This window comes from Gekko japonicus, unplaced genomic scaffold, assembly GCF_001447785.1.
Source record: "Gekko japonicus isolate JY-2015 unplaced genomic scaffold, Gekko_japonicus_V1.1 scaffold693, whole genome shotgun sequence".
NCBI classification, from domain to species: Eukaryota; Metazoa; Chordata; class Lepidosauria; order Squamata; family Gekkonidae; genus Gekko; species Gekko japonicus.
This window is the reverse complement of record NW_015173144.1, coordinates 663,172-689,493: the sequence shown is the minus strand read 5'-3', so window position 1 is coordinate 689,493 and position 26,322 is coordinate 663,172. Positions and strand designations below refer to the sequence as shown.

The 26,322-nt window shown below is 43.8% G+C and overlaps 1 protein-coding gene across 8 annotated transcripts in view; it reads left to right on the top strand.

Moving 5' to 3' along the window:
• Window positions 1-26,322, top strand: part of SOX6 (SRY-box 6) — a 678,959-nt gene that overhangs the window by 126,848 nt on the left and 525,789 nt on the right. For all 8 annotated transcript variants that reach the window (XM_015422310.1, XM_015422307.1, XM_015422305.1 and 5 more), the window contains one exon: window positions 13,603-13,693. The gene's annotated coding sequence lies outside the window, so the exon portion shown is untranslated. The remainder of the gene's footprint in view (window positions 1-13,602; window positions 13,694-26,322) is intronic.

Below are 26,322 nucleotides of genomic sequence, written 5' to 3'. Positions count from 1 at the left end.
AGGGTATAAATCCAATGTCTTCTCTTCTTCTTCTTATATGGTTCAAATAAGTACCTTGAGAGCAAAAATTAATTAATTTTCTTAGGTGAGAATGGCATTGATACCACACCTATTCTACCACTTATGTATATTTGCACCGATATATCTTTTATAAAAATAGAAGTTATTCACTGTATAGTCTTTATACAACACTCTATCCTATAAAGACTGGAAAGTCAATAGTTTAGCAGCCTGGCACAAAGTTTTGAATTGTTTTTGATGCCAAGGTAAGGTGGTGCTTTTGACAATTTACACCAGCTAAACAAAATATGATTTACTACTGCAAAATTGGCATTATACTACACAGACGTCTAGTTATATGTCCAGTGTTATCTGGACAAGTCCCATGTGCCTTTGGCGCTTGCTTCCTTCTTCAATCCAATGCTAGCAGGAACATCCTGTGCTTATTCCTCTAACAAGAACACCTTCTCATGGACAGTGCTCGATATGTGTGTTTTGTTGGCATTAAAGTGGCGTATTTTATTAAGATGACTATTTTTTCTGCAAATGATTCCACATTTTAGTATGTGCAATAATCTGAAGCAATCTTCTATTATTTAAATTATATTTGTATCTGGAAATAAGGTGTATAAAAGTCAGGAGAAATGGATGTGGTACAAAAGTTGAATAACGCTGGATTCTGATGTGCATATTCTAAAACATTCTTAAATTGCTGAAAACTTTTACTGAAATTGACAGCAGCACTTTACTGGCAGAATACATGTAATTATGGTGGTGGGGAGTGTATATGTTGTGTTATTCCCTGGCAGTGAGACCCCACTCAAGAGGGAGATTTTGCTCTCACACAGTAGCTCACATATGTCACTTTACTGTCCTTATGGGAATGAATGAGAATCATACAAAAAACCCTGACTCTTGATGGAGGAAGGAAACAATTCACTTGGAAATGTTCCTGAGGACTCCAGCTAACAGGAGTTTGCTGCTCTGAAATCCTCCCCTTTTGTTGTCATAGCTCTGTCCTCAATTCTGTTTAATTACTGTAGATTATAATAGGCCCTGGTCACATGGGCCAGATAACGTGGGGGGGGGGGAGGCGTGGCTGTTTGCCCTGGAGCAAAATAAAGTGCGGTAGCCTGATCACACTGTCCCCCTAGTCTCCTTGCTTCGGCTGTTAGCTGGCGATCACACGGCGATGCTGCAGAGTGGCAAAGAAGCAGTACGGCGCAATCACACAAGCATTTTGCGTTTGTGTGCATGTCCAGTTCTGCAGAGCAGCACTGCTTTCAGTTTCGTGTTTGTGTGCATGCGCTTACGGAAAACATCCGGTTTGTGACGGGATGTGGATGGGCGCCAGATGCCACGGGATACTAGCGCTCCCGCGATCAGACGCCCGCCTGTGCCACGCATTTTCCGGATACTAGTGCACTTTCCTTGGTACTTTTTAACTCCGCATCTTCGGCCACGGGTGCGCTACGCTTCCCAGATGTTGCGGTGTGACCGCACCCCGAAAATCCACCCAACATTCATGCCTTTTGTGCGGCAAATTCTCCATGTGACTGGGGCCATAGTATGTTTAGAGTTAGCTTTCATACACCCACAAGGGCTTGAGGAGAAGTGGAAATCCCATTCCTCCCTTCCCCTGTTGCTCGCTTTGGGGTCCCATCTTCCTGTCACTTACAACACACCTCTCCCACGTTTGACTCAGCTTACCAACTCCTTTTCCTGACCACCTCTGCCACCACTCCTCCCTTCTGGCCACTGCTGGTGTTGAGGCAGTGTTGAGGTTTTGGGTTGCTGCCTCCAACCCTACTAGGGTTGCCAAGACAGAAACTTACAGCAGCAGGGGACTCCCTGCCGTTGTCTAGAGAGCGCGCGTGCAGCATCCACATCACCCGGAAGTGATGCCGGTACGCCTTGGGGCCAATGCCCAATACACAAAACATTAAAACTGCATTTTAAAAACATTCAGTGCAACATAAGTGCTCTCCACAACAACTAACAAGGGAACCGACGTCACCAGGATGGTATCCTTAGTGGCCACAGCTCCACGCAGTACCACCCTTTTTGCACTCACGGCGAGTTGGTAATAAGGTTATTAGGAAGTGTGGTAAAGAAGTTTTATTTGAAAGGGCATTTTGTTGGAGTTAAATTGTTGGAGTTTGGTTAAAGTTAAGCTGGTGATTGGACTGGTTAATTAGTGTTTTGATTTATTTATTTATTTATTTAAAAAAGGATTTTGCTTGCTGCTTATTTTAATTGCTGTTCTTGATGCCAGTGGGCATTTTTTGGAAGCTGCTTGAGGATCTTCAGAGGGAAGGCAGAAAATAAACATTTTAGATGAAAAATGTATCAACTGCTCAGTGTCTGAGTGAAGGGCCATGAAGAAGTCATACACAGCCCTTTGATGGATACAGTCAACATGAGCTTGTGGGGCATGAGATGTCTGCTGCCTCATTGTGTTTCTTAATTGCACAATACATGTGTCCTTTGCTTCTGTCTAAAACACAGGATTTAAAATTATATATACAATAACAGATATGACTGTGTATTTACAGAAGAGTGTTTTGAAGCAAGAACAAAAAGATTTTGCTGAACGTTAAAGGGCAGCCTCACCAGGAACGTTACATTTGCCAGGCCTCCTAACTACAGTAGCTTCTTTGGCTTCAGTAGAAAGTTCTAAGAATTAGTGGTCTGAGGATTGTGGTTTATATCAGAAACATGCTTAAGTAAATTAAACTAATACTGCAAAGAAAGATAACTGCCCAAAAGAAAGATACTGCCCAAATTAAAATTAAGTAGTGAATACTTGACTTTTCCATTTAGGCTAAAGTTCAGAAGCCTCTTCCTCCAGAGCAATTTTGCTTCAAGCACTTTCAGTGACTTTAGGTAGGTGGCTTGTGGCTAGCAGTTTTACTCTTCCTTTGTTAACAGTGTGTGTACGTGTGCATTAATCGCTGTGTATAGAAGGTGTAAATCAAAGCTCTTTTCCTTTTAATTCCATAGGCACAAGTTCCTTTTACGTATTTACTGAACAAATTCTCCTTGAGTAGCAGCTTAATGTTGTTTTCTTTGTAATTGGCCATGACGGATAGTTTTGAAACTGTCCCCGTCTCCATTTGCAGAGCATGTCCTCCTGATGGAGAGGGAGTTCTATAAAACTCTCTGAGAGGAATGAGACACTCCAATTAACAGCAGTTTCCATTGGCCAATCTCCAGAATAAGACTGTTGTTATCATTCTTAGTGCAGTTGCCATTTTAATGTTAATGGATTCTTTCTTTCTTAACTAAATTGATGTGTAGCTGGTGAATAACTGAAAATAGACCACTGTTAAAATAATAATTTTGCTAACTGCTGTGCTGCTTTATTGCATATGCTTATTCCCCGGCATCTGTCTGGACAGTCATTTTTATGATGATATAGGGCTCAGTCAAACATCAAATCCTATGTGAATGTCTCAAGTGCTACAGCTTTTAGTGTTCTATACCGACTGCCCTTCTTCACATTTAAACTGGCTCTCAGCACTCTCCAACTTGTTTCCAGTTTTCTGCCCTGTAACATCTAAAATTATTAGGAGCCAGTTAGGTGTAGTGGTTAAGTGTGCGGACTCTAATCTGGGAGAACCAGGTTTGCTTCCCTACTCCTCCACTTGTAGCTACTGGATGACCTTGGGCAAGCCATAGTTCTGGCACAGCTGTTCTTGAAAAAGAACAGTTTCTGTCAAAGCTCTCTCAGCCCCAGCTGCCTCACAGGGTGTCTGTTGTGGGGAGGGGAAGAGAAAGGAGTTTGTAAGCCGCTCTGAGACTCCTTTGGGTAGTGAAGGGCGGGGTATAAATCCAATCTCTTCTTCTTCTTCTAATTGTAATTCATTAACATTTTAGTGGTAAGGTATTTTTATTTATTTATTTATTTATTTCACTTTTACCCCACCCTCCCCGCCAGGCGGGCTCAGGGCAGCTTCCAAAACCTGGTAAGCAATATACATTTTACAGTAATAGAATAAAATACATAATTTATTTTTTTTATAATAGGTTTTTATTGATTTCCAAACATTAATAACACAAACAAAACAAATACAAACATATACACCCACCACCCACATAACCCACTCACTAGTATTTCACTCCATGTTTAGTTACTAGTTGAATGTATATTTTCTACAGTTCTTCCTATTTTCACGTCTACTATTCTCAGATATCAAAAAGCAGATTAGTATATCCTATTGAATACACAACTCAAAAATCCTCTCTTTGTTTTCACTTAAATTGCTCAAATTCTGCAGCTAAACCACTCACAGTAATCAATTAAATTGCGAAGTTAATATAATCATATTATCAATCATAAATAATATACTATTGCATATGTGGTTCCCTCTTCATTTTACAATTGAAACTGGATTACATGCAACCTCAATAATAGTGACAACAAACTTTAACTGACCTTAAAGGAACAAGAGATAAATTGCTATTTGGCCATATTCTTACTTCAGAGTTGCCTTTTGCTTCCTTCTATATCATATTTCCCTAAAATACATAATTTAAAAACATAAACAAGTCAATATAAAACATTCATTCAATGGCGATAAAACTAAAGTGCAGTTTAGGGACACATTCAGTGGTGCCACTGCACTAGGTCGTGTTGGATCAGTGTTCACATAGGGCGTTGCTGATAGGACGTCACTTCTAGTGGAATGCCTGCCTATAAACTTCTGTTTTCACGGCCCTGCGGAACTGTGACAAGTCCCGCAGGGCCCTGATCTCAGCAGTTCTGATCGCGGCAGGAAGCTCATGCCAATAGTACGGAACTACAAATGAAAGAGCCCTAGTCCTGGTTGCCATCAACCTGACTTCCTTTGGGCCAGGGAGGTCCAGGCGGTTTTGGGATCCTGATCGCATTGCTCTCTGGGGAACATACGGGGAAAGGCGGTTCCTCAGGTAGGCCGGTCCCTGACCATAAATGGCTTTAAAGATCAAAACCAGCACCTTGAAACGAATCCGGAATGCTATTGGGAGCCAGTGCAGAGTCTTAAGCACAGGCTGGATGTGCTCCCACCTGGGGAGACCTATTCACAGCCTGGCCGCCGCATTCTGCACCAGCTGCAGCTTCTGGAGTTGCACCAAGGGCAGCCCCATGTAGAGAGCATTGCAGTAATCCAACCTCAAGGTGACCATAGCATGGATCACTGTAGCCAGATCATTGCATTCGAGAAAGGGAACCAACTGCCTAATCAGCCCAAGATGGTAAAAGGCTGCCTTGGCAGCGGCTGCTACCTGGGCCTCCATTGTTAAGGAAGCATCCAGGAGCACTCCCAAACTCCTGACCCTCGGAGCTGGCACCAATGGCGCCCCACCAAAAGCTGGGAGTGGGATCCCTACCCCCGTACCACTCCGATTCAGGCATACGACCTCCGTCTTCGTCAGATTCAATTTCAGTTGACTCAGTCTAAGCCATCCAGCCATGTCCTGCAACGCCTGGTCCAGATCTTCCAGGGTAGAGTCAGACTGACCGCCCAACATCAGATAGAGCTGGGTGTCATCCACATATTGGTGACAACCCAGCCCATGCCTCCGGGCAATCTGGGCAAGGGGGCGCATATAGATGTTAAATAGCATCGGGGAGAGCACAGCCCCTTGAGGCACACCACACACTAGTGGGTGCCTTCGGGACTGCTGCTCCCCAATGGCCACCCTTTGTCCCCGACCTTGGAGAAAGGAGACAAGCCATTGCAAGGCAAGCCCCTGAATCCCCATGTTGGCGAGGTGGTGGGCAAGGAGTTGATGCTCGACTGTGTCGAATGCCACCGACAGGTCTAACAACAGCAGCACTGCCATTCTGCCTCGATCCAGATGTCTCCGGAGGTCATCCGTGAGAGCAGCCACTACTGTCTCTGTCCCATGGCCCGGGCGAAAACCAGACTGGAAAGGATCTAGCATGGAAGCATCATCCAGAAAGCTCTGCAACTGTATCGCCACCGCCCTCTCAATTAACTTGCCCAAATAAGGCAAGTTGGAAACCGGCCGATAGTTGGCCAATTCGGCCGGATCCAGGGATGGCTTTTTAAGGAGGGGGCAGACCATTGCTTCCTTGAGAGCCCCCAGGAACAGTCCCTCTGAGAGGGACTTGTTGATAATATCCCTGAGAGCGCCTCACAACCCCTCACGGCCAGCTTTAATTAGCCAGGAGGGGTACGGATCAAGACTGCAAGTGGTTGGGTGTACAGTTGAGATCAATCTGTCAGCTTCCTCTAGGCTGAGTAGCCTCAAATTCACTCACTGTCTCAACTGTGACGGGGAGGTTGCGGTGGAGCACCAAGACTTTATCTGCAAAGTAGCTCGCAAAAGCCTTACAGCCAATGTCCAATTCCCTAGTGTTTTGTCTGCATTGTGGCAGAGCTGTTAGAGACCGAATTGTTCTAAATAATTGTGCTGGGCGTGAGTTGGCAGATGCAATTGAGGCTGCGTAGAACTCCCTCTTCGCAGCTTTGACTGCCACCTCCTAGGATTTCATAAGCGTCCTATAAGATGCTCTTGTTGTTTCGTCACGAGCACGCCGCCATTGTCTCTCTAGCCGTCTAAGCCTTTGCTTCATCAGCCTCAGCTCCTGGGAGCCAGCCTAGTGTGCGGGTGCAGAGGGCGTCTGGGAGCGATCTCGTCGATGGCTGTCGAGAGTCGGTTTTGCCAGTCCTCGACTAGCTCATCTAATGAGCCGCCAGGGGCTCATCTGAAGCCGCACTGGGTCCATTTGGCTCCGCGGGCAAGCTAAAATATGCTCGCCATCCAAACAGGGTAGGGGTGACACATTCACTTGAACCCTCAGGGCATGGTGGTCCGACCATGGAACTGCCGTAGCAGTAATCCGGTCCACTGTAACCCCCGCCGCAAAGATCAAATCAAGCGTGTGACCGGCTCGGTGAGTGGGGGCCATTACATATTGGGAGAGTCCCAGCGCCGCCGTGGATGACATCAGGTCCGTCACCCATGAAGAAGCTGCATCATTGACATGGACATTGAAGTCACCCAGGACCATCTGTCTAGGGTGCTTCAACGCCCAGCCCGACACGGCCTCCACCAGGGACAGCAGAAAGATGGAGTACTCTCTGTGTCAAGGTACTCTCTTGACACAGAGTACTCCATCTTTCTGTGTTATACCTCTGAGGGTGTACCTTGACACAGAGAGTACTCCATCTTTCTGTGTTATACCTCTGAGGATGCCAGTCACAGCTACTGGCGAAACGTCAGGTCCTACAATGCCAAGACCATGGCCATAGAACCCGGAAAATCTACATCAGTGAATGTCTATATCCTTATTAAATTGTGGTCAGGCCCATAACTACTGTGGGGCCCAGCCCCCTAGTGGTATTTAGGGGCCCCCTCCCCAAGCATTGCCCCCCCCGGGCTCCTTCCCCTGTGGGCAGACTGAGGGCAGGTGGTAGGCTTTCCTCTGGAGCATGCCCTGTCCCAAGGAACCTCCGAGCCTCCCACAGTGAGCTTTGGGCTGGCGCTCCCATCAGCTGCCGCCCAGGGAAAGGAAGGGAAAGGTCTGTGCGAAGCTGGTCCCTGATCGGCTAGGCTGGGTGGGCGCTGATGGTGGGGCTCTGCCACTGGAGGGGGCGGGCGATGACCGAGGCACCCGGAAGGCTCCTGCAGCTGCCTTATCCACCACCCAAAAAAGACCAGTTCTGTTTCCCCCAACAAGGACCGAGGCTATAGCAGGGTCTATCCCGGCCGGCCTTGCCTCTTGTCCTGGAGCAAGCGGGACAACCACCATTGTCGGGGGGGAGGGTTCCTTTACTTATTATTGTCACTTTAAGCAGTCCATCATGTGTGCAGGTGCCTCGCCGTGCAGCGGAGGGGCCGGCTGAGTCTCTTGAGCACGGCAAGTGCAGGCGCTGCGCCGGGGTGTGTGCGTGCTGCTGCACCCTGCCAATACTTCACTACCCGAAGGAGTCTCGAGCGGCTTACCATCTCCTGTCCCTTCCCCAGCAGCACAGCTGCCAAGGAAGGGGGTAGCATGGCGGTGGGTGCCAGAGGGCGGGGACAGCCACAGGGCTCCTTGAAACTAAGAGGAACGACACCACCAGCTTGCCTTGCCCCCACACGAGGTGCAGAGAATGGCCTGCCCTGTTTTCCCCTTTCTACTCTTCTTACTCCTCAAGAGTAAGAGGAGTGACATGGGAAACCCGGCGTAACCCCCCCCCCCCATATGCCCATGTCACTTCTGGAAGTGACTTAAGTACCTTGAGGCCGCCACCCCCCCTCAAAAATGTCCTAGCTACGGGGCTGATCATGGTGCCCAAAACTGATCACAGTACTCTAGGGGAGGTCTAACCAGAGCAGAGTAAAGTGGTACCATCACATCTCGTGATCTGGACACTATCTTTCTGTCGATACAGCCCAAAATCGCATTTGCCTTTTTAGCAACCACATTACACTGCTGACTCATGTTCAGTGTATGGTCTACTAAGATCCCTAGATCCTTTTTCACACATACTACTTGCCAAGACAAGATGAAATGACTTGGTGCACTCTAAGATGCATTCTAAGATGAACATAGGATTTATCTTTTTCTGTTGACCATCAAGTTAAACTTTTCCACAAAATGCTATATGGGACACTATTTCCAGCCGTGCTTCTGTGAACAATTAGATTTGCTCCTGCCCTTCGAATCCATAAAGTCCAACTTGGCTTTCTGACACTTGACTGAGCTACTTAGATTAGGGAAAGCTGATCTTAAAAGAGAAAAATTGGATGTTCGGCAAACCCAGCAGATATTTTGAAACTCACTTGGAGCTGATAAGAGTCATCGTAAATTTAAACATTACCTTGCCTTGCACAGAAACCATACTAATAAATGGCTTTGAATTTTTTATGAATGACTGAGTACAGTGCTTTACTAATAAGCCCAAGCTGTGGTGCTTCCTATTTTTCATTTCTTTCTTTCTTTCTTTCTTTCTTTCTTTCTTTCTTTCTTTCTTTCTTTCTTTCTTTCTTTCTTTCTTTCACAGAAAAGGTACTGATGAGGTGTCATATAATTTTACACGTTGCATAACTGCTTTTAACTACTAAACTCTCTCTGATTAAAATAACAATTGAGCCTGTAATTTTTCTGAACAGCTGCTGCTACAGGGGGTCATTACCTTAGAGAGCTTAGAAATAATTGTACTCCTAATACATGAGTTATGTAGTCTCATGTTTTACAGCAATGCACAAAGTTTAAAGCCTATAGTAGAATGTTATTTGAAAGCTGTCAAACCATGTTAAAAAAGACTGCATCGTCAAAGGCCCTTGTGGCCAAGATTCAACATGTAGCCTTGTCTTACTCATTATAAAATGCATGTTTATAAAGTTCCACAGAGCATCCAATTCCCAATTCACTTATATCAGCAAGACTTAACTTGCTCATTAATCTAAATTCTTTTGCAACTTTAATCTACATGTTTAATTAATCATAAAATGAGGCGGTAAGTAATTTCAGCAATGTGTGGCTTGTTATCAGATGCATTTAATCACTCTTCTGTGAGCTCATTTGGAAACACCTGAAGATGTCGAGAGCAGTTTGAATAAGCATAAATTATTCTTTGTCAGTGTACTTCACCCAACTAATAAGACATTAATTTAAAAAGGCACTGTTCGTCATTTTTAGTTCTTCACCAATATTTTTAGCTTAGCAATACAACTCTAATTGTATATTCTGTACAATTCACAGTATAGTGGCCAACAGTGAAACAGGAAATATTATTCAATTCATTTTTCCTGTTTACATGTAATTACTCTGTGTAATCTTAGGTTGAATGAAGATTAACCATAGTTATCAAATCTTAAGTATTTAAATGTTCTTGGAACAAGCTACTAGTTAATTGAAATCATAAAAGCTACTAGATGGTATAACAACAGTTGTAAGATTATATCTCCTCCATGTGTTTACTTTGTTTGGAATGCCATTACATGATTTCTTCTTTACTGTATTAAATATATAGCTAAAATACAATATAGGAAGAACTAACTTGTACTAATGAAGGCTCAAGTTTTAAAACAGACTGATTTTAGCGAGCTTGCAAAGTGCAGCAGAATCTCTTGTTTTGCTCCAGTTGTATTTTTCTCCACATTTCAGTATATGAGTTGCAAAAGAACTCCCGTGCTTATTGTTTCCCCAGGTAGGTATCACTACTGATGTTGGCACAGTTCCTTCAGAGTTGTCTATATATGACAACTACAGTGTATTGGGGAGCTGCGGTGGCTCAAGTGGTTAAGACACTGAACAGCAGGCTGTGGAAGGTCGGTAGTTCAGCAGTTCGAGACCCGAGTTGCCGCATGATGGAGTGAGCTCCCGTCTCTCGTTCCAGCTCCTGCCACCCTAGCAGTTCGAAAGCAAGAAATTGCAAGTAGATAAATAGGTACCACTTTGGTGGGAAGGTAACAGCGTTCCGTGCGCCTTGGTGTCTAGTCATGCCGGCCACATGACCACGGAAACGTCTTCGGACAGCGCTGGCTCTTCGGCTTTGAAACGGAGATGAGCAACCCTAGAGTCGGATTTGACTGGCTTTCGAGCAAGGGAACCTTTACCTTTACTTACAGTGTATTGGAGGTTTATGCCTTGCTTAAACAGGTGCATAGATTCCTAGAATCAAAGCTCCATGTTGTTGTGCTATCATGGTGAATTTCCTGATATAGGGAAGTTCCCAGGGTCTGCACTCTCCCTTTTGCCAAGAGCAGCTGAAGATCGTGAGGCCCCCCCACCTTCTTTGTTGTGTGGCTATTACCGGATAGACCCATTATTTTTTAGCCCCTGATTGTCATTTGTGGACAATGGCAGTACCATTAAATAAGACTCACATGACCTCGTGGAGGTATTTCATTGTGGTGTCAGAAATTTAAAGATTAAAAATGTCATTTTAGAGAATATCAGTGGCTGCTCTATTTTTGTCATGAATGGATGACTTTTGTAAGAATACTTATTATTTTGGAAAGAAAAGTATTAACCTTCCAGGGAATCTGAGTATTCTCAAGTACTCACCCTGTGACCGTTTTCTTTTCTTGGATATTCCACAGCAGCAAAATGCAGGAAATAGGGTTTTCCCCAAAAAAGTTGTACACTTCTTGCCATATTTTGCTGCATTCCATATTTTCTTGAAGCTCCAGTTTCTTTGACTGTGTTGTGCTCTAATAAGATCATTAGTTAGGTATACGGTCTCTGTGAACTGTCAGAGATGCTGCATTGTTGAAGCAACAGCAATAACCTGTGGTAACTGGTCTCTTTCTGCCTTTGCCTGCTGACAAATTCTCTCCTTCCATCTCTACAATTTGATGTTTATTTTAAGCCTATATTCTCTCCAGATGGAAGCGATCACAGAGTGCTAAGCATGTAAAACAGCAGAGCTTTTGCAAAGTCATATAGTACCAACCAGCAGGCTAGACAGTTTAACAATGTTCCATGAAACTGCTTAAATAAAACTATGCTGAGAATCTGACTGGGGGGGACGGGACCTAATAAGAATATATGTCTACTTCTTAGTTTTTCTTTATGCAAGAAATTATTACGACTTGTTTTTAAATTGTAGTGAACACCATTCATGAAGTATGAACTACTTTAGACTAAATGGAATCTTCTAGACAAATGAAATAAAATGATCCAGTCTGCAAAAAGTGCCCAGAGCCACCAGTCCAGCAAAGGGAGTACTGCATTCAGACTTTAGATCCAGCTGCCTATTGTATTGTGTTTGGAAACTTATAGCAGTACCCCGTGTCGGCTCCAGCCTTCTATTGGCCTTGGGTGACAGAATATAACCAAGCCCCCTTTCCCTTTTGGTACATCCCCTGCTTGATGTGAGAATGGATGTGAGCTGTCTTGGTGAGAGCTTAGCATCAATTACCATGAAGTAATAAAGTTGCCATTCTCCCCTTGCAATGTGAGAAAAGAAACAGGATTATTTCACTGCAGGTGTGGGCTTTGGCATCTGCCCCAGCCCTCCCACTGCCAGTGCTGGCTCTGCAGTACCTATTTGTGTTTCCACTACAAGTTTGCCTCAGTATTGCTATTTCCTCACAACTACTCTAATTTGGGTGTAGACATAGTAGTAGTTGGTGTGTCAAGTGAATGGCCCCAAGTTAGACTAAATAATATGGTTAGTGGTGGTCTGATATAACTCTACAAGCTAACAGCATTAACTTGCTGGGTGATCTTGTGCAAGTTAATATCTGGGCCAGTTCATCAGTCTACCTCATAGTAGAATGCCAGAAATACTCAGGGTTACTTCCAGTGGATATTTCCCCGTTCTCCCTGCAGTCCTCCACCTCTCCGAAAAGTTGCTCCTTAGGGCAGTCCTTAGAAACTGAACTGGGTGTCTGATCCTCTGCAAATGGAACAAGAGCATGAACTTCTGTTGATCTGTCCCTTCCTGTTGCATCACCAGTGCCATATCCCATTCTGTTCCCAAATGTTCTCTAGCTTTCAGCAGCAGCATTTTAGGGATAGTGTCAGTCTGCAGGGGTGGGGGAAGATGAGTGCATTCATTTCATTCATGGTTCATTGGATCCAGCCCAATGAAAGTGGGTTTATATTTTTATTTATCAGCTTTAATAGCTAAGCGCTTGCTGTGACCTTGGTTTGGAATCAGCTGAGATGGTTGGAAAGATTAATTCATTGCATGGATTATGGGATCATACCCTTAAGGCTTTATAAACTAGTTGAAACATATGAAATCTATGTAATTTTACATTTTATTCCATTAGTGTCTGTTTTTTAAAAAAATCCCAGGTGTTGGTCCAATTGCTAAAGGGCTTCATCTTCAAAGGATACATTCATGAGGACATCACAAATGGCTCAGTGTTTGTTCCTTGTGGCTCATAAATGTTTTGATGGTTATAATTTTATAGTGGCTTCTCAGCTGCCTCGGGATTTTTATTACTACTTTTTCAAGTTAGTGAAGAGAAAAGGTTCTGTGCTGAGGTCTGTTCTCCCTTTGATTGGATTGTGAATCAGTAGATATTCAGACTAAGATAAATGTAACACATGTTTCAGGCCTTTAGATCCTTGTAGGATAATAAAACACACAGAGAATGCCAGCCGTATGTAAACATCTAGCTGTGATACTGATTGATCATATTAATTGTTGTTAGTGTTTTCTAAAGTAAAGCTTTTAAATCAGGGCTTTTTTTGTAGAAAAAGCCCGGCAGGAATTCATTAGCATAATAGGCCACACCCAACAGCAGAAACTCATCAGCATATTAGGTCACACCCCTAACAGCACAACTCATTGGCATATTAGGCCGCACCCCCATGATACCAGAAGTGTGCTCATCCAGCCACAGCCACCTTTTGCTTCTTATTCTGTTTACCCAGGGCCTTTTTTGTAGCAGGAACTCCTTTGCATGTTAGGCCACACACCCCTAATGTAGCCAATCCTAATGAGTTTCTGCTGTTGGGTGTGGCCTATTGTGCTAATGAGTTCCTGCTGGGTGTGGCCAACTTGGAAGCCAGCTGGAACTCCGTTCCTGTGTGTTCCTGCCCCAAAATAGCCCTGTTTTAAATAAGTCTTTTCAATGCAGCTTGTTGGAAGATGTGAAATATTACCACTCTCACCTTACTTTCTATCTTGTTTGTAATAGGCCCACTGGCTGTTGTCTTGCTGGCTCCTTCTCTGATGACAACTATCACAGCATCCTGCTAGAACACAGAGTCAGCCTGTGACGGGGCCAGGTAACATTTGCATATTCCCCTAAATGTTCTAACCAGTGGTAAGGAATTTTTCCCCCACCCACTGTTCTCCATATACTATCTTTGTGTTCACTTACCTCCTTATGAGATCAGATTTAGAGTCCAGTGGCACCTTTAAGACCAAGAAAGGTTTATTCAAGGTATGAGCTTTCGTGTGCAAGGCACACTTTTTCAAACACATTGGAATAGCAGGTAAGGTTCAAACTGATTGCCAGAGAATGAACAGCAAATTAACATGTAACATGATGATGTTCAAGCCATGCAAAGTGAAAAATAAATAACAATTTAGTTTTGTTCGACTAAATAACAAGTTATGGTCATCACAGTTGTAAAGCAATAAATATGTCAAAATGGCAGATACATGTCCAAAGATGTATTTTCTAATTGTGGGAAGTAACTGAGAATCTTAATTCTCTCCTCTTAGGTATAGAGGTCACTTAACAGCATTTTTTGAGGGGAATGTAGTGTTCAATGTTCCCTCTAAGCTGTGGAGTCTTGTGAGCAAAAATTCTACTTTGTGAGCTCTTGGCATTCAAGTTGTGAGCAAGCGATTTGGCTACTGCGGAAATTAATTTGCTCTGGAGCCATTTTTCCTGAGCTAAGATAAAAATGTGTGAGCCGGAGGCTAAAAAACTGTGAGCTAGCTCACACTAACTCAGCTTAGAGGGAACACTGGTAGTGTTATGTCAGCAGACATCCCAATATCCCTTGTATTACACTCAGTATTCTAATATACTATTCTGAAAAAGAAATACACTAAAATACAGAGGATCTATCTCCTTATGAGATGTTTGGGGTATTATAAATGGAATTCAAAAACTGTGTTTCACTTTGGTTGAATGCCCCATCTGTTTAGCAAATGTAGTCTTATATCAGCTCCATATATTCTTCTACCCCACACACACCACCAGTATCAGTGATGAACCCTCAGTCATATTAAATTAATACATTACAATTTATGCTTCAAAAGTGAATTTAAAATGTATGACTTGGAAAATAAAATAACATTTCATTGCTGTGTGGTAGCCAAGTCTGTAGCTAAAAATTTTATAGTGAAGTGGTGTAAGTACACAGGTTGTCAAGTCCTCATTATTTCTTGGGCTCACTGGTCAGGGCCTGATGATGTCATGGGGTTGGGACCAATGCTCCCTCTAAGCTGTGGAGTCTTGTGAGCAAAAATTCTACTTCGTGAGCTGCTGGCATTAAAGTTGTGAGTGAGCGATTTGGCTACTGCATAAATTAGTTTGCTCTGGTGCCATCCTTCCTGAGCTAAGACAAAAATGTATGTGAGCTGGAGGCTAAAAAACTGTGAGCTAGCTCACACTGACTCAGCTTAGAGGGAACATTGGTTGGGACCTGGTGGTGTCACATTAAATAGCAGCATTAATGGTAGTACTTTGACACACCACTAGGTATATGGTATCTGAGGATGTGTGTCTTTGAAGAGGCGGGTTATTTACCAGAATAAAGAATAAAAATAACAGTAAGCTAACTAGATGCTAAATATAAAATGTAATTGAGCCATTAGTGCTGGATTATTGCTTCCCATATCCAGTTTACATGTGTTGTTACCGCAAACAGGCATACACAGAGGACTTAGAAGAAGGCATATAACTGTAATAGGGTTGCCAACTATGCGAAGAAAAAAATGTTCTGTCCCTTTATGAGTTGTTATTTACCAGGTGATGTTGTTGACCTGTGAACAGTGAGAACCTTCAGCTGCTCATTTCCATGCATTCAGCCTCCATTAAAGGGAAAGGACATTTTTCTCCATGCCTGTTGACAACTCTGGTAATGTGCCATACTGTCAGCTATCCAGGGAAAGATGATTAACTTATAATCGTACTATGAGTTCTTCATTGATTTAATTAGTGTACCTATATTCTGTCTTAGTAAAACCTGGGACTCCATTACTCATTAGAGGTGTTAATTAGTTTAGCATAACTAGTGAATGGTCTCAGTATTTTTCTTGATTAAATTTTAATTTTACATAGTTAAATCTTACTCTCTGCTTCCTGCATTTCATGTCTCTTTGACCGTGCTGTGTTTTAAATGCCTCATACATAAAATGGCAGCATAGTGAATATTGGCTCATTTTACCTGAAGAAGTGGGCTCTAGCCACAAAAGTTATGTTGGAATAAAATTTTGTTAGTCTTTAAGGTACCACAAAACTTCTGTGTTTCAACTCTAATATCAGATTAACTGAAGGAAAAAGTCCATGCTCTTAAAGTAGTTTGTTGGGACAAACCATGTAGATGAAGAATAGAACAAAGTATTACACATTATTATGTTTATATAATGGAGAAATGTTAATACTACACATCTGTCACAAGTACAGGGGCCTTATTGAAAGCAAGGATTATGTTATCATTTTCATGAGTATACCTGACTAACAAACAATAATATCCCACTACAGAAACCTGCTCTGTTTTCTCTGGCTAGGCATATATATGCAAGCTTGGGTCCCTGTGAGGAATTGTGGGAGAAAAGAACACAATTTAGAAATCTTCTTCCTGAAGTTCTCTTGGGCTTGAGCAGAATTCTTTGCCTCCTCCTTTAACTGACAATCAACTGTTTTCAGCATTTCAACCTTTCTGAAGCATGTTCTGTCCTTATCGTGCTGTTTTTTAAAAGCTGTTTTCTTTTATTTAATTTACCCGGGTAGTTCCCCAAACAGGATATCTTTACCTTGTTTATAGGTGGCCTGGTGTAGCAGACACCATCATTCACACAGGGGACAGCTTGTGTGCTGTGATATATGTATATGCAATCCTAAAATTTAAGACCTACTGACTTTATTTTCATTTAGATGAGTGGAACTCTGCTCAGGGTGGCACTGTAAGTGATTAGAATTTCAAAATGGGCTTCCTAGTGGTATTTCCCAGAATCTTTTAGAAATTTCTGTTTCTTGGGATATGACGATCCGTTATCAAAGTCAGGTGAGATTGTGATTCTCTGCAACTGACTAGAGAGAAAGCTGCCTCTGGACATGTACAGAGTGTTTACTGTCATTTTCATTAGTGAAAAACCTATCAATTTCACAGTCGTCTGATATTAGGTCTCAGAAGTAATACATTAAAAATGTGGCTCAGACTGCTGTGAGGCCTAGCAATTCACTTTGCAAAATTAAGCAAAGCCAAACACATCTTTAAAGTATATTCTACTGCACTACATGAATAGTGTTGTCATTATTACAATACAGAACAGTTCTGATTTCTGATTTTACAAGGTTGTGAGATGAATATCATATCATTCTCTAGAGCACTGTGAAGATAATGTTTTCTCTTTTCTTGGGTTGATAAATGTTACAAAGTCAATGCAGGAAAGAGGTACAGCGCCAAAAAAATGAAAATAAGTGTAGGACAATCACAATTATTTAATAAACATGAGTATTTTGGATGAAAATCTAAAACTAGTGCAATACATTTCTCCATTCCACCTCAGAGAGATTATTTATAATTTGTATGTTTGTTTATTTTAGAAATGCATAACCAATCTTTCTACTCTAATAATGTTCACAGTGTCTCTGTTACTTAAAACAACAATAAAAATAACTAAAATGCTAAAACCACTAAAACAAAGAAGTGGTAAGGAAACAATGTAAGACAGCAACCTAAAATACTAATAAGAGTTATATCATCTCACATTAGTATTAAATGCACAGTTTAGAAAGGAAGATTTCACCTGGCACCTACAGGATAATAAGGACTACAGTTACGCCCAGGGCTATTTTTGGGCAGGAACGCACAGGAACGGAGTTCCGGCTGGCTTCAGAGTTGGCCACGCCCACTCCATGGTGGGTGGGCCAGACCCCCCCCAGGAAGGATTGGGGAGGCATTTAAATGCCTCACCGTGCCTTCCCCAGCCTGTCCCGAGCAAACCAAGGGAAGGCAGTTTAAACTCCCTTCCCTTCTCTTCAGGGTGCCTGGGCAAGCCAAGGAAAGGCATGGGGTGTGACCTAGTATGCTAATGAGCTGTGCTATCAGCGGTGTGGTCTAATATGCTAATGAGTTTCTGCTGTTGGGTGTGGCCTATTATGCTAATGAGTTCCTGCTGGGCTTTTTCTACAAAAAAAGCCCAGAGTACGCCTGATAATCAGCATGCTTCTACAAAAAAAAAATTCCTTCCTAGTAGCCTCCCCTCCAGATGATAGGGACACATGAAGAAGGGCTTCTTCTGAAAGTCTTGATTGGCAGACAGGTTTATATAGGAGAATCGGTCCTCTGCATACCTGGTTCCAGACTGTGTTTATAGTGTTTTTGGTGGGGTTCCAAGGTACCTCCAGAAGAATGACTGGGAAGGGACAGATGGCCGCTGCAGAAAGATATTTCAGAATTACAGAACTACAACAGAAAAGGCCAAGCATGTTTTAGAGAGACTTTGAATCTGGATCTCTAAATGCAAACCCAATGTAGTCATCATTTTCTTGGTGTTAAGTATGGGGAGTTTTCAAAATGGAAAAAGTCAGACACAGAGAATCTGTAGTCTAAGGACTCTCATTGCAGTTGGTTTCTCCAGAAAAAAAAAAATAGTTTCAACCCACCTTGAAGCCCTTCTTCCAAGTTCTAGTTTTATGAAGAGGCACTAAACACTACTTAGTAATTTCAAGCATTAAACACGTGAACCATAAAAAGAGGTAGAATAATATATTTTTCATACTGCTGGCCTCTAGAAGAACTTCAGCACAAATGATAATACAATTTCTGTTTTCTGAGGTTATTGTATTTATTAAAGAGAAATGAAAGGATTGACTTGAATGTATACTTTGTCAAGAAGAAAACATTTTTAAAGACAAAATTGTCTAAGGAGCTACGATGTGAAAAAGGTGGAAAAGTAAAAAGTGTAGTTCATCGTGCATGTGATTTGCTATATAAAAACAAGTAGATTATTAAAATCTTCCTGCTTACAAGTAACTTCTCTTCACATTCCATTCTTAGGAACCGTGCTAAATGATTTAGTTAGAAAACACAATCTAAATTTGTCAAGTTACCAATCCCTTATAGTATTCTCCTCATTCCTCTTTAATGCATGGAAATATCCAGGTACCTGTGAAGTTCTGAGGAGATTCTAAGCGTTTTGTACATCATTACAGCTTCTATATTTTTGGTTCTCTACACTAGCTGTAACACCTCAGTTTTGTTGGTTCTACCGCAGACCAGCATGACTGCCCTCTGAAGCGATCTCCATGGAAGGCACCACATTCATCTGCATGGAGTGGAAATCTCTCAACCTCATGCAAAAAGTTGCACATGTACAAACTGGTATTATCTTTTTTACCAAGTGCAAAAGATTGCATATTATACCTAAAGGACTGGGGCGGGGGTGGAATCCACTACAAACCACTTGTGGGGAAAATTTATGCCCCGCTCTCTTGAAAAAAATGCAGGATTGGAGAGTTACTGCTTTGGACTGATTAACCCGGGATCCAACAAGAGGAAGTTATACTTGCAATTTAATCAGGTCCTTTGGGACAGAAAAGAGGCTGAGTCACTTGAAAAATATTGGAAGTATATATTTTTGAACTACCTAATCAATTTTGCTTTTTTAGACCCCAAGAGGTAATAGCTTTGAAGGAACGTTTTGTGGTGAGAGATTTTGTTTAACATTACAGAATTGTATGATAGTCTACTACTTTCTCTTTGGACAACAACATGAGAGAATCGTTTATTTACAAAACTTCTGTTGTACTCACTTTTTTTTTAAAAAAGTATTGGGTTGGATCTTCATAGTTCTGCAAACAGAAAGTGTTTGTGAAAGACCTTTGTTACCTTCCTCTTCCCATTACAAATCTCAGAGCTCTGAAATAAGCTACTGAGATTTAGGGAACCCTGAGGGTGGAATGTTGTACAGGGGAGGTGGGGAGGGGCAAGAAGACATCATACATCTTTCCTGCAAAAAAAAAAGAAATCTTTTCTTGAGAAAAATGAGGTCTGTCAAGTGTGCAAAGCTCACACAAGAGTGCCTGTGAAGAGATTAATGCTTACCCCCTCCTGAGCACCCTCAAAACCTCAGGATTGCTTTGGGGGGGGCATTGAATATTTTTCTGTTAAGGTAAACACAACAGAGATATCTCCCCCTCCTCATTTATTTATTGGTTTTGGTCCAATATAGAACTGCCATTGCTCCTTGCAGTCATTACTTTGGTTTATGGACTTGAAGTTCATAAACTTCCAAAATAAAACGTTGCTGAATTCTTCCAAATTCTGATACTAAGACAACACAAAAACACGATTTTCTTTCTTTTCTGAGTGGATAGTTCTAAGGGATCCTGCTCTACTTCATTTCAGCCTGACCTATGTTCTTTGAGTTATAATACTAATCCCCAAAAAGAGTTTTATTTATATGATCTGGCACAGACTGATACAGTGGCTAGAAATCTGGAATGAATTTAGTGGGAAATTTAGCTTCTATTACTACTTAACATTTATTTAGTTGCTTCAGGAGTGCAGTAAAAGTAATACAGCAGAAGGACAGGCATTATATGGTGTAAGAGCAGTGGTTTAGTACCTTGAGAGAAGATTTGATAAAATAAAGTGAAGAGTAGATAGGGTAGAGTTAAAATTTGGTTTGAAAACGCTTGGCAAAATAAGTGCATTTAGAGTGGGGTTTGAAAAAGGAGTGGGAGGTGGCTTGATGAATGAGGAGGGATAATGTGAAATTTTTAGTAAATAAATCAGCTTTTTAGGGGGGGTGAACCTCTGTCCAAAGCACTACAATCTGTTTGCTGTTTCAAAGTGTGATTAGTGAACAAATCACTCAAATGAAGAAAATAGAAATATGGGGTTGGTTTGAAGAGGAGGAAAAGTAATTAATACCAGGCTTTTTGGATTCTGTCCAGCATTGACAGTGATGTGGAATTGGTAAATTTTAAAGTGTCAATAGGTTTGCATATGTGTAAAAACACATATCTGAATATAACACCAAGTAATTTGTAATACAATGGTTAGAGATCACCAAGTGTACAACGTAGTTTTGTTATTTTGGATCATACTAGTATCCAAATACTCTCCCTGTAGCCACATTGACTACTAATTGGACAACTAGGAATACAAACCTTTAAAGAGAAAGTGGTTGATGCATATTTTGCTCAGTGTGCAGACTTCAGAAGCAACCAACTCCTGCACGTGATGCCACATTGTATTATACTTTCTGTGAGTTTGTGCACTGCACATTTCTAACCTCTGCACAAAATCATGTAAATGAAACTGCTTTTTGGAATTAGTGTTATATCTCAAAGAACATAACTTAGGTCAGATTGAAATGAAGTAGGGAATAATCCCTCAGAATCATAAATTCTAAAAAGAAACCATATAATGCATAACATGCATTTATCTATTCCTAGATATGTAGGTGAAAGCTGGCAGAAGAAAATGAATAGCATTTGCCTCTGAGAAAAAGCCTAGCAGGAACTCATTAGCATAATAGGCCACACTCAATAGCAGAAACTCATTAGCATATTAGGCCACACCCCTGACAGCACAGCTCATTAGCCTATTAGGCCATACCCCATGCCTTCCCTTGGCTTGCCCAGGTGCTTGCTGCAGGGAGCTCGGGCAAGCCCCCCCTTGAAGGGAAGGGAAGACAGTTTAAACTGCCTTCCCTTGGTTTGCCTGGGCACCCCACAGCTGTGGAGAGCCCGGGCAAGCCGGCCCTTGGACAGGCCCGGGAAGGCACATGGAGGCATTTAAATGCCTCCCCGATTCTTCCAGGGCCCCCTCGGCCCACCCGCCCCAGAGTGGTGGGGGGTCGCTTTCCAGGCCTTCCCTCTGTAGCCATGAGCACAGACGTTTTGGCTGTAGTGGGCATGGCCAACTCTGAAACCAGCCGGAACTCTGTTCCTGTGCGTTCCTGCCCAAAAATAGCCCCGGGTTTTTGTGCCTTCCCTGTGGTAAGCCTGGTATACATGGTTTATGCTTTGTCTGGGGGTAAGGGTTGGAGACCAAGGCAAGAATGGATATATAGGATGACAGGTTTATGACAAAGGTGCTGCAAAGTGTGGCCAGCTGACAAAAGTCCCCTTTATCTAATCTAGTATCCTTTTATAGGTTTTAGGACTTACACATTCTGTCTTATTGATGGTTAAGAGATTTCTTTTGATACCTAGCAGTCATGTCATAGTTCCCAAGGCTAGAAATTACTGGTTGAGCACCAATTGAGCCTTAACCCAACTTCTTCAAGGGCTACTGTGAGCTAGAATCTTCTCATTCCTTGCAGTCTTTGCCTGTATTAGTTTCACTTTTATTAGGCAGCCAACAGTTTTCTATAGGGTTGCCAAGTTGATCTTCGCCGAGAGCGGGGGGCTCCCAGCCGGTGTCTGGTGCGCGCGTGTGCTGCATGCACGTCACCCAGAAGTGACGTGATGACGCCAGGCACACTGGGGGCGGGGCCACGGCCGTACAAGGGAAAACCATAGAGTTTTCCCTCGGATGGCCGTGGCCCCGCCACCAGCGTGCCCGGCGTGGTTGCATCACTTCCAGGTGACGTGCACGTCGGGGAGGAGTTCCCCCTGGGGCCCAATCTGGCGGCACCGGGGAACGGGCCTCTGGGGCGGGGTTTTCCCCGCCCCCCGGGGGGACTTGGGAAGCCTAGTTTTCTAGTAAAGACATAGAGAAAGTAGAGTTGTCCTTAGGGAAGCGTGGTGGTGGAGAGAAGCTCTAGGCTTTCTTGATTGACTGCAGACGGTAGCCACTAGGATTGCATTGATGTGTGAGGAGTTCTAGTCCCTTTGGCTTCCTCTCTCCTCCCAATGTCTTCTGGTCGTGCCAATTTTTTCCTTGCAGCCTACATTCCTTTCCTTGCTTGCTGCACTCAAAATCTTACCTCCCATCCAAGCAAGCAAACCTACCACTACCTTCTGCTGCTGCTTGCCTACTCGGATCCTTACCTTCCTTATGCCACCAAATACCCTTGCTTTGTCAGTCTGCCTCTTATTCGTGCTAGTAGTGTTCTTCAAGCTAAGTGGCGGTGTAACCTCAGTTTGTGGGTTCTGTGCGGCAGAACTTGGAATAAATCTTGCAATAATTAAAAGAGAGTAAAACATTTTTACTTTTCACTTAACATCATATCACGGAACAAAAACATAGAACTTGGTAACACAACAAAACGATGGTCTTAAAAGTCTGAACAATTAACTTTTCCCTCCTTCACAGCTTGCCACCACCAAAGTCCATCTCTTTCCACTCACTGGCGGCCCAGGAAATTTCCAGCGGAACACTCTGTGTTCCGGCTTTTAATAATAATAATAATATACTTTATTGTCATTGTACACAGTACAACGAAATTAAAGGTGCAATCATTTCAGTGATCTACAGCAAGAATTCTAAAATTTAGAATTTAGGACAAAAGTCTTCCTCCTTTATCCTGGCCTGTAGCTACGGTGGGGCATTCAGGGGCCACGCTTTCTCACTCACAGGTCCTGCCCCACAATTCCCGAGCCTGAAAATCCTTTTTAAAATTTATTGTAATTTTTAGTGGTTTTTTCCAGCTGCCTGCACCATGCCCTGGCGACTCCTGATGCGGAGGGAAAGTTGCCCAGCACCTTCCCTTCTCTTCACTGCCGTCCGCCTCTCACCTACCCTGGACACTTCCTCCTTGTTGGCTGCTGCAGCCGAGTCCAGCTCCGTCTGGGCGGCAAAGGTGATGACAGCAGGAGTGGGCAGATGGTGATTGGGGAGCTGGCCATGGGGTCGTGCAGACCCCTGAGCTGCGGCACGTGGCCCTCCTCCCTGGAAGGTAGTGTGGTGCCACTACTGCCATCCTTGGTTACCACCGCTGCCTGCACTGAGGGAGTCTGCATGGCTGCTGGCACCCGGGCAGCTCTAGTGGCGTTGCAGGTGTAGGGAGCACTGGCAAGAGCTGCCACGGGCTGCCCAGCCAAGCCCACCTGGTGCTGTTGCGGCGGCACCTGGAGGTGGGGAAGGGAAGCCCGCCTGCTTCCCCCACACCCACCTGAGTCTGACTGCTCAATGAGGGATGCCGCAGCTGCTTTGCCAGCCTGGTCAGGCTCCCTCCTGGCATCGGATTGGTCTGAACCCGGGAGGAAGAAAGGGCTGGTTACCTAGCTGCAGGGGGGAGGCGGGAGGAAGGACGCAGAGTGAGTGAGTTAACTTTTTTTTTTACTATTTTTATTTATTTATTTTTTATGTCATGCCCCACCAGTTCTCCCAGTGCCCCTCCCCTGAGAGTTTTCTAGCTACGGGTGTGCCCGTATCAGTTTCAATACACAAATAATAGTTACCTTAAACAAGGTGTTAACAGCCGATGATTAAGGTTCAAGCTCCCCAGCAGGGCCCTCTTGCTTCCCTCCTTTGCTTTCCACACAGTCTGCATCTAGAGACCCAGTCCATTCCTAGCTAGAGGTCACAGTTACGGTGCTATTTGTGTTATTATTTGCAATTTGTCCTACCAATTCTCCATCAGACTTTAGTGAGAAACATGGGTACCTTTAATGGCCTCAAAAAGGGAACCCCTTTGCATGTCTCAAATATGGCAGTGTGGGTATCCTCCGGGAATACAACTATCTCCCTGAGTTTTGTACAATTTGGTTGGAAAATCACGAAGGTACCAACCTTGGGTGGCCAGCTCCGGGTTGGGAAGTACCTGGAAATTTGGGGAGTGGAGCCTGAAGAGGGTGAAGCTTGGGGAGGGGGGGCTTCAGTGGGGTATAACGCCATAGAGTCCACCTTCCAAACTGGCCATTTGCTCCAAGTGAACTGATCTCTGCTGCCTGGAGGTACAACGGTGGGAGGTCTCCAGCTACCACCTGGAGGTTGGTAACCCTATACAGACCTGAGAAGGGTGTGGGTGTCTTTCATTGAAACCAGTGGAAAATAACAATGAAATTGAATTATGAAAATGAAATAGGGTTGCCAGTCTCCAGGTGGGGCCTGGGGATCTCCCGCTTTTACAACTGATCTCCAGCTGACAGGGATCAGCTCCCCTGGAGAAAATGGCTACTTTGGAGGGTGGACTCTATGGAATTGCACCATGCTGAGGCTCCCCCTCCCCAAACCCCGCCATCTTCCAGATCCACCCCCAAAGTCTCCAGGTATTTTTCAACCGAGAGCTGGCAACCTTAAAACGAAACAACAATAACAATGGAAACTATAATGAAACAGCCCCTTTTGGAATTAATAAAAAAACCTAAAGAAACAAAACAAAATCCCATGCACAGGTCTTATGTGTACACTGTCACTTTTTGAATACTCTTGTTATGTATCTAACCCATATACTTACAACATTAGCAAGTTAACAGACTCTGATAAGGGTACATTTGATCTTCTTCGTGGTCTCTGTGCATCACACCTCTGGGATACAGTGTGCCTGCGCCAACTCCGATCGGTATCATGGAAAGCAAAAGGGACTGCACCCACTCACCAGTCATGTGCCGGCTCCACTGCGCATGACTAGGGGAGGGGCACGATGATCCCGCCAGTTCTCTTCTGACCACCGCACTGGTAGGATCTTCTCCGCCTCTGTCAGTAAAACCTTTGGGCCTTCAGGTCTCTTTCCCGTTTTTCTTGGATTGTTAGTTAGTTAGGAAAGTAGTTTTTTGTAGTTAGTTAGTTTGGACATAAAATCTCTGCTTCAGCAGATCTTCTCTGCCCCCCCCTTCCGGCCTATGGCCAAACGCTGGGTCTTCTTCAAACGGTGCTGGAAGTGCGGTAGTAAAATCACACACACACCCCGACGGACACTCCCTTTGCCTACTGTGTCTGGGGGAATCGCACCAAATAGACTCCTGTGTCGACTGCGGAAAATTCTCCAAACAGACCAGAAAGAATCGGGCTGCCAGACTCCATGTGGCGTTGTTGGAGCTAGCTCTTTCACTGATGGTGTCATCACAAGATCCATCGGGGCACGCTTCGATGTCGACTCCTGCATTGGGATCGATGGGCGACACCAACCCATGTCAAGGCTGACAGATTGGTGCTAAAATGCCTGATTCCGGCACCTCAGTCCGATGCCCATACTCCCTCCAAGAAATGCAGGGAGGGCAAGGACGATTGGCCTATCAAGCAAAAAGGGCTCCCTCACCAAGACCCCATCGACCCCTCACCGGGCTGTGGGTGCAATGTCCTCAGGAGCTGCTTTGCTTGATTTATCTGGCCCTGGGCAGCCACAAGGTGCACCTCATTCACCTTCACTATGCCCCATCCAGCTCATGGACTCTGAGCAGGACATGGACTTAACCCAGGACATGGACTTAACCCAGTGTCAAAAGCCTACACTTGGAACACAGAGTGGGCACCTCAGTATACCCTTCTCCGCATGGACATGATGATTGGGATTGCCCTGTGGGATCTTTCCACCTCTCTCCTTCCACTTGGGACCAATGCCAGTGGCAGTATCTGTATGGGGCCTATCCATTTCCTGATGGCATGCCATGGCTTCCCCCACGTCCGCCGATGGAATGGGATCACCAGTCCTCTTCATCCCAACTCTCTTGGTATTGGGACCCTCCCCCAACATTGGAGTTTGCCAAACCGCAACCATTGCAACCAATAGCCAAGCGTCATAACCCTCCGCTGTCGATACCAACAAAATTTAAAGAACCATTGGAACCGATGCCATCAACACCGCTTTCTCCAAATGTCGTTTTCTGAACCCT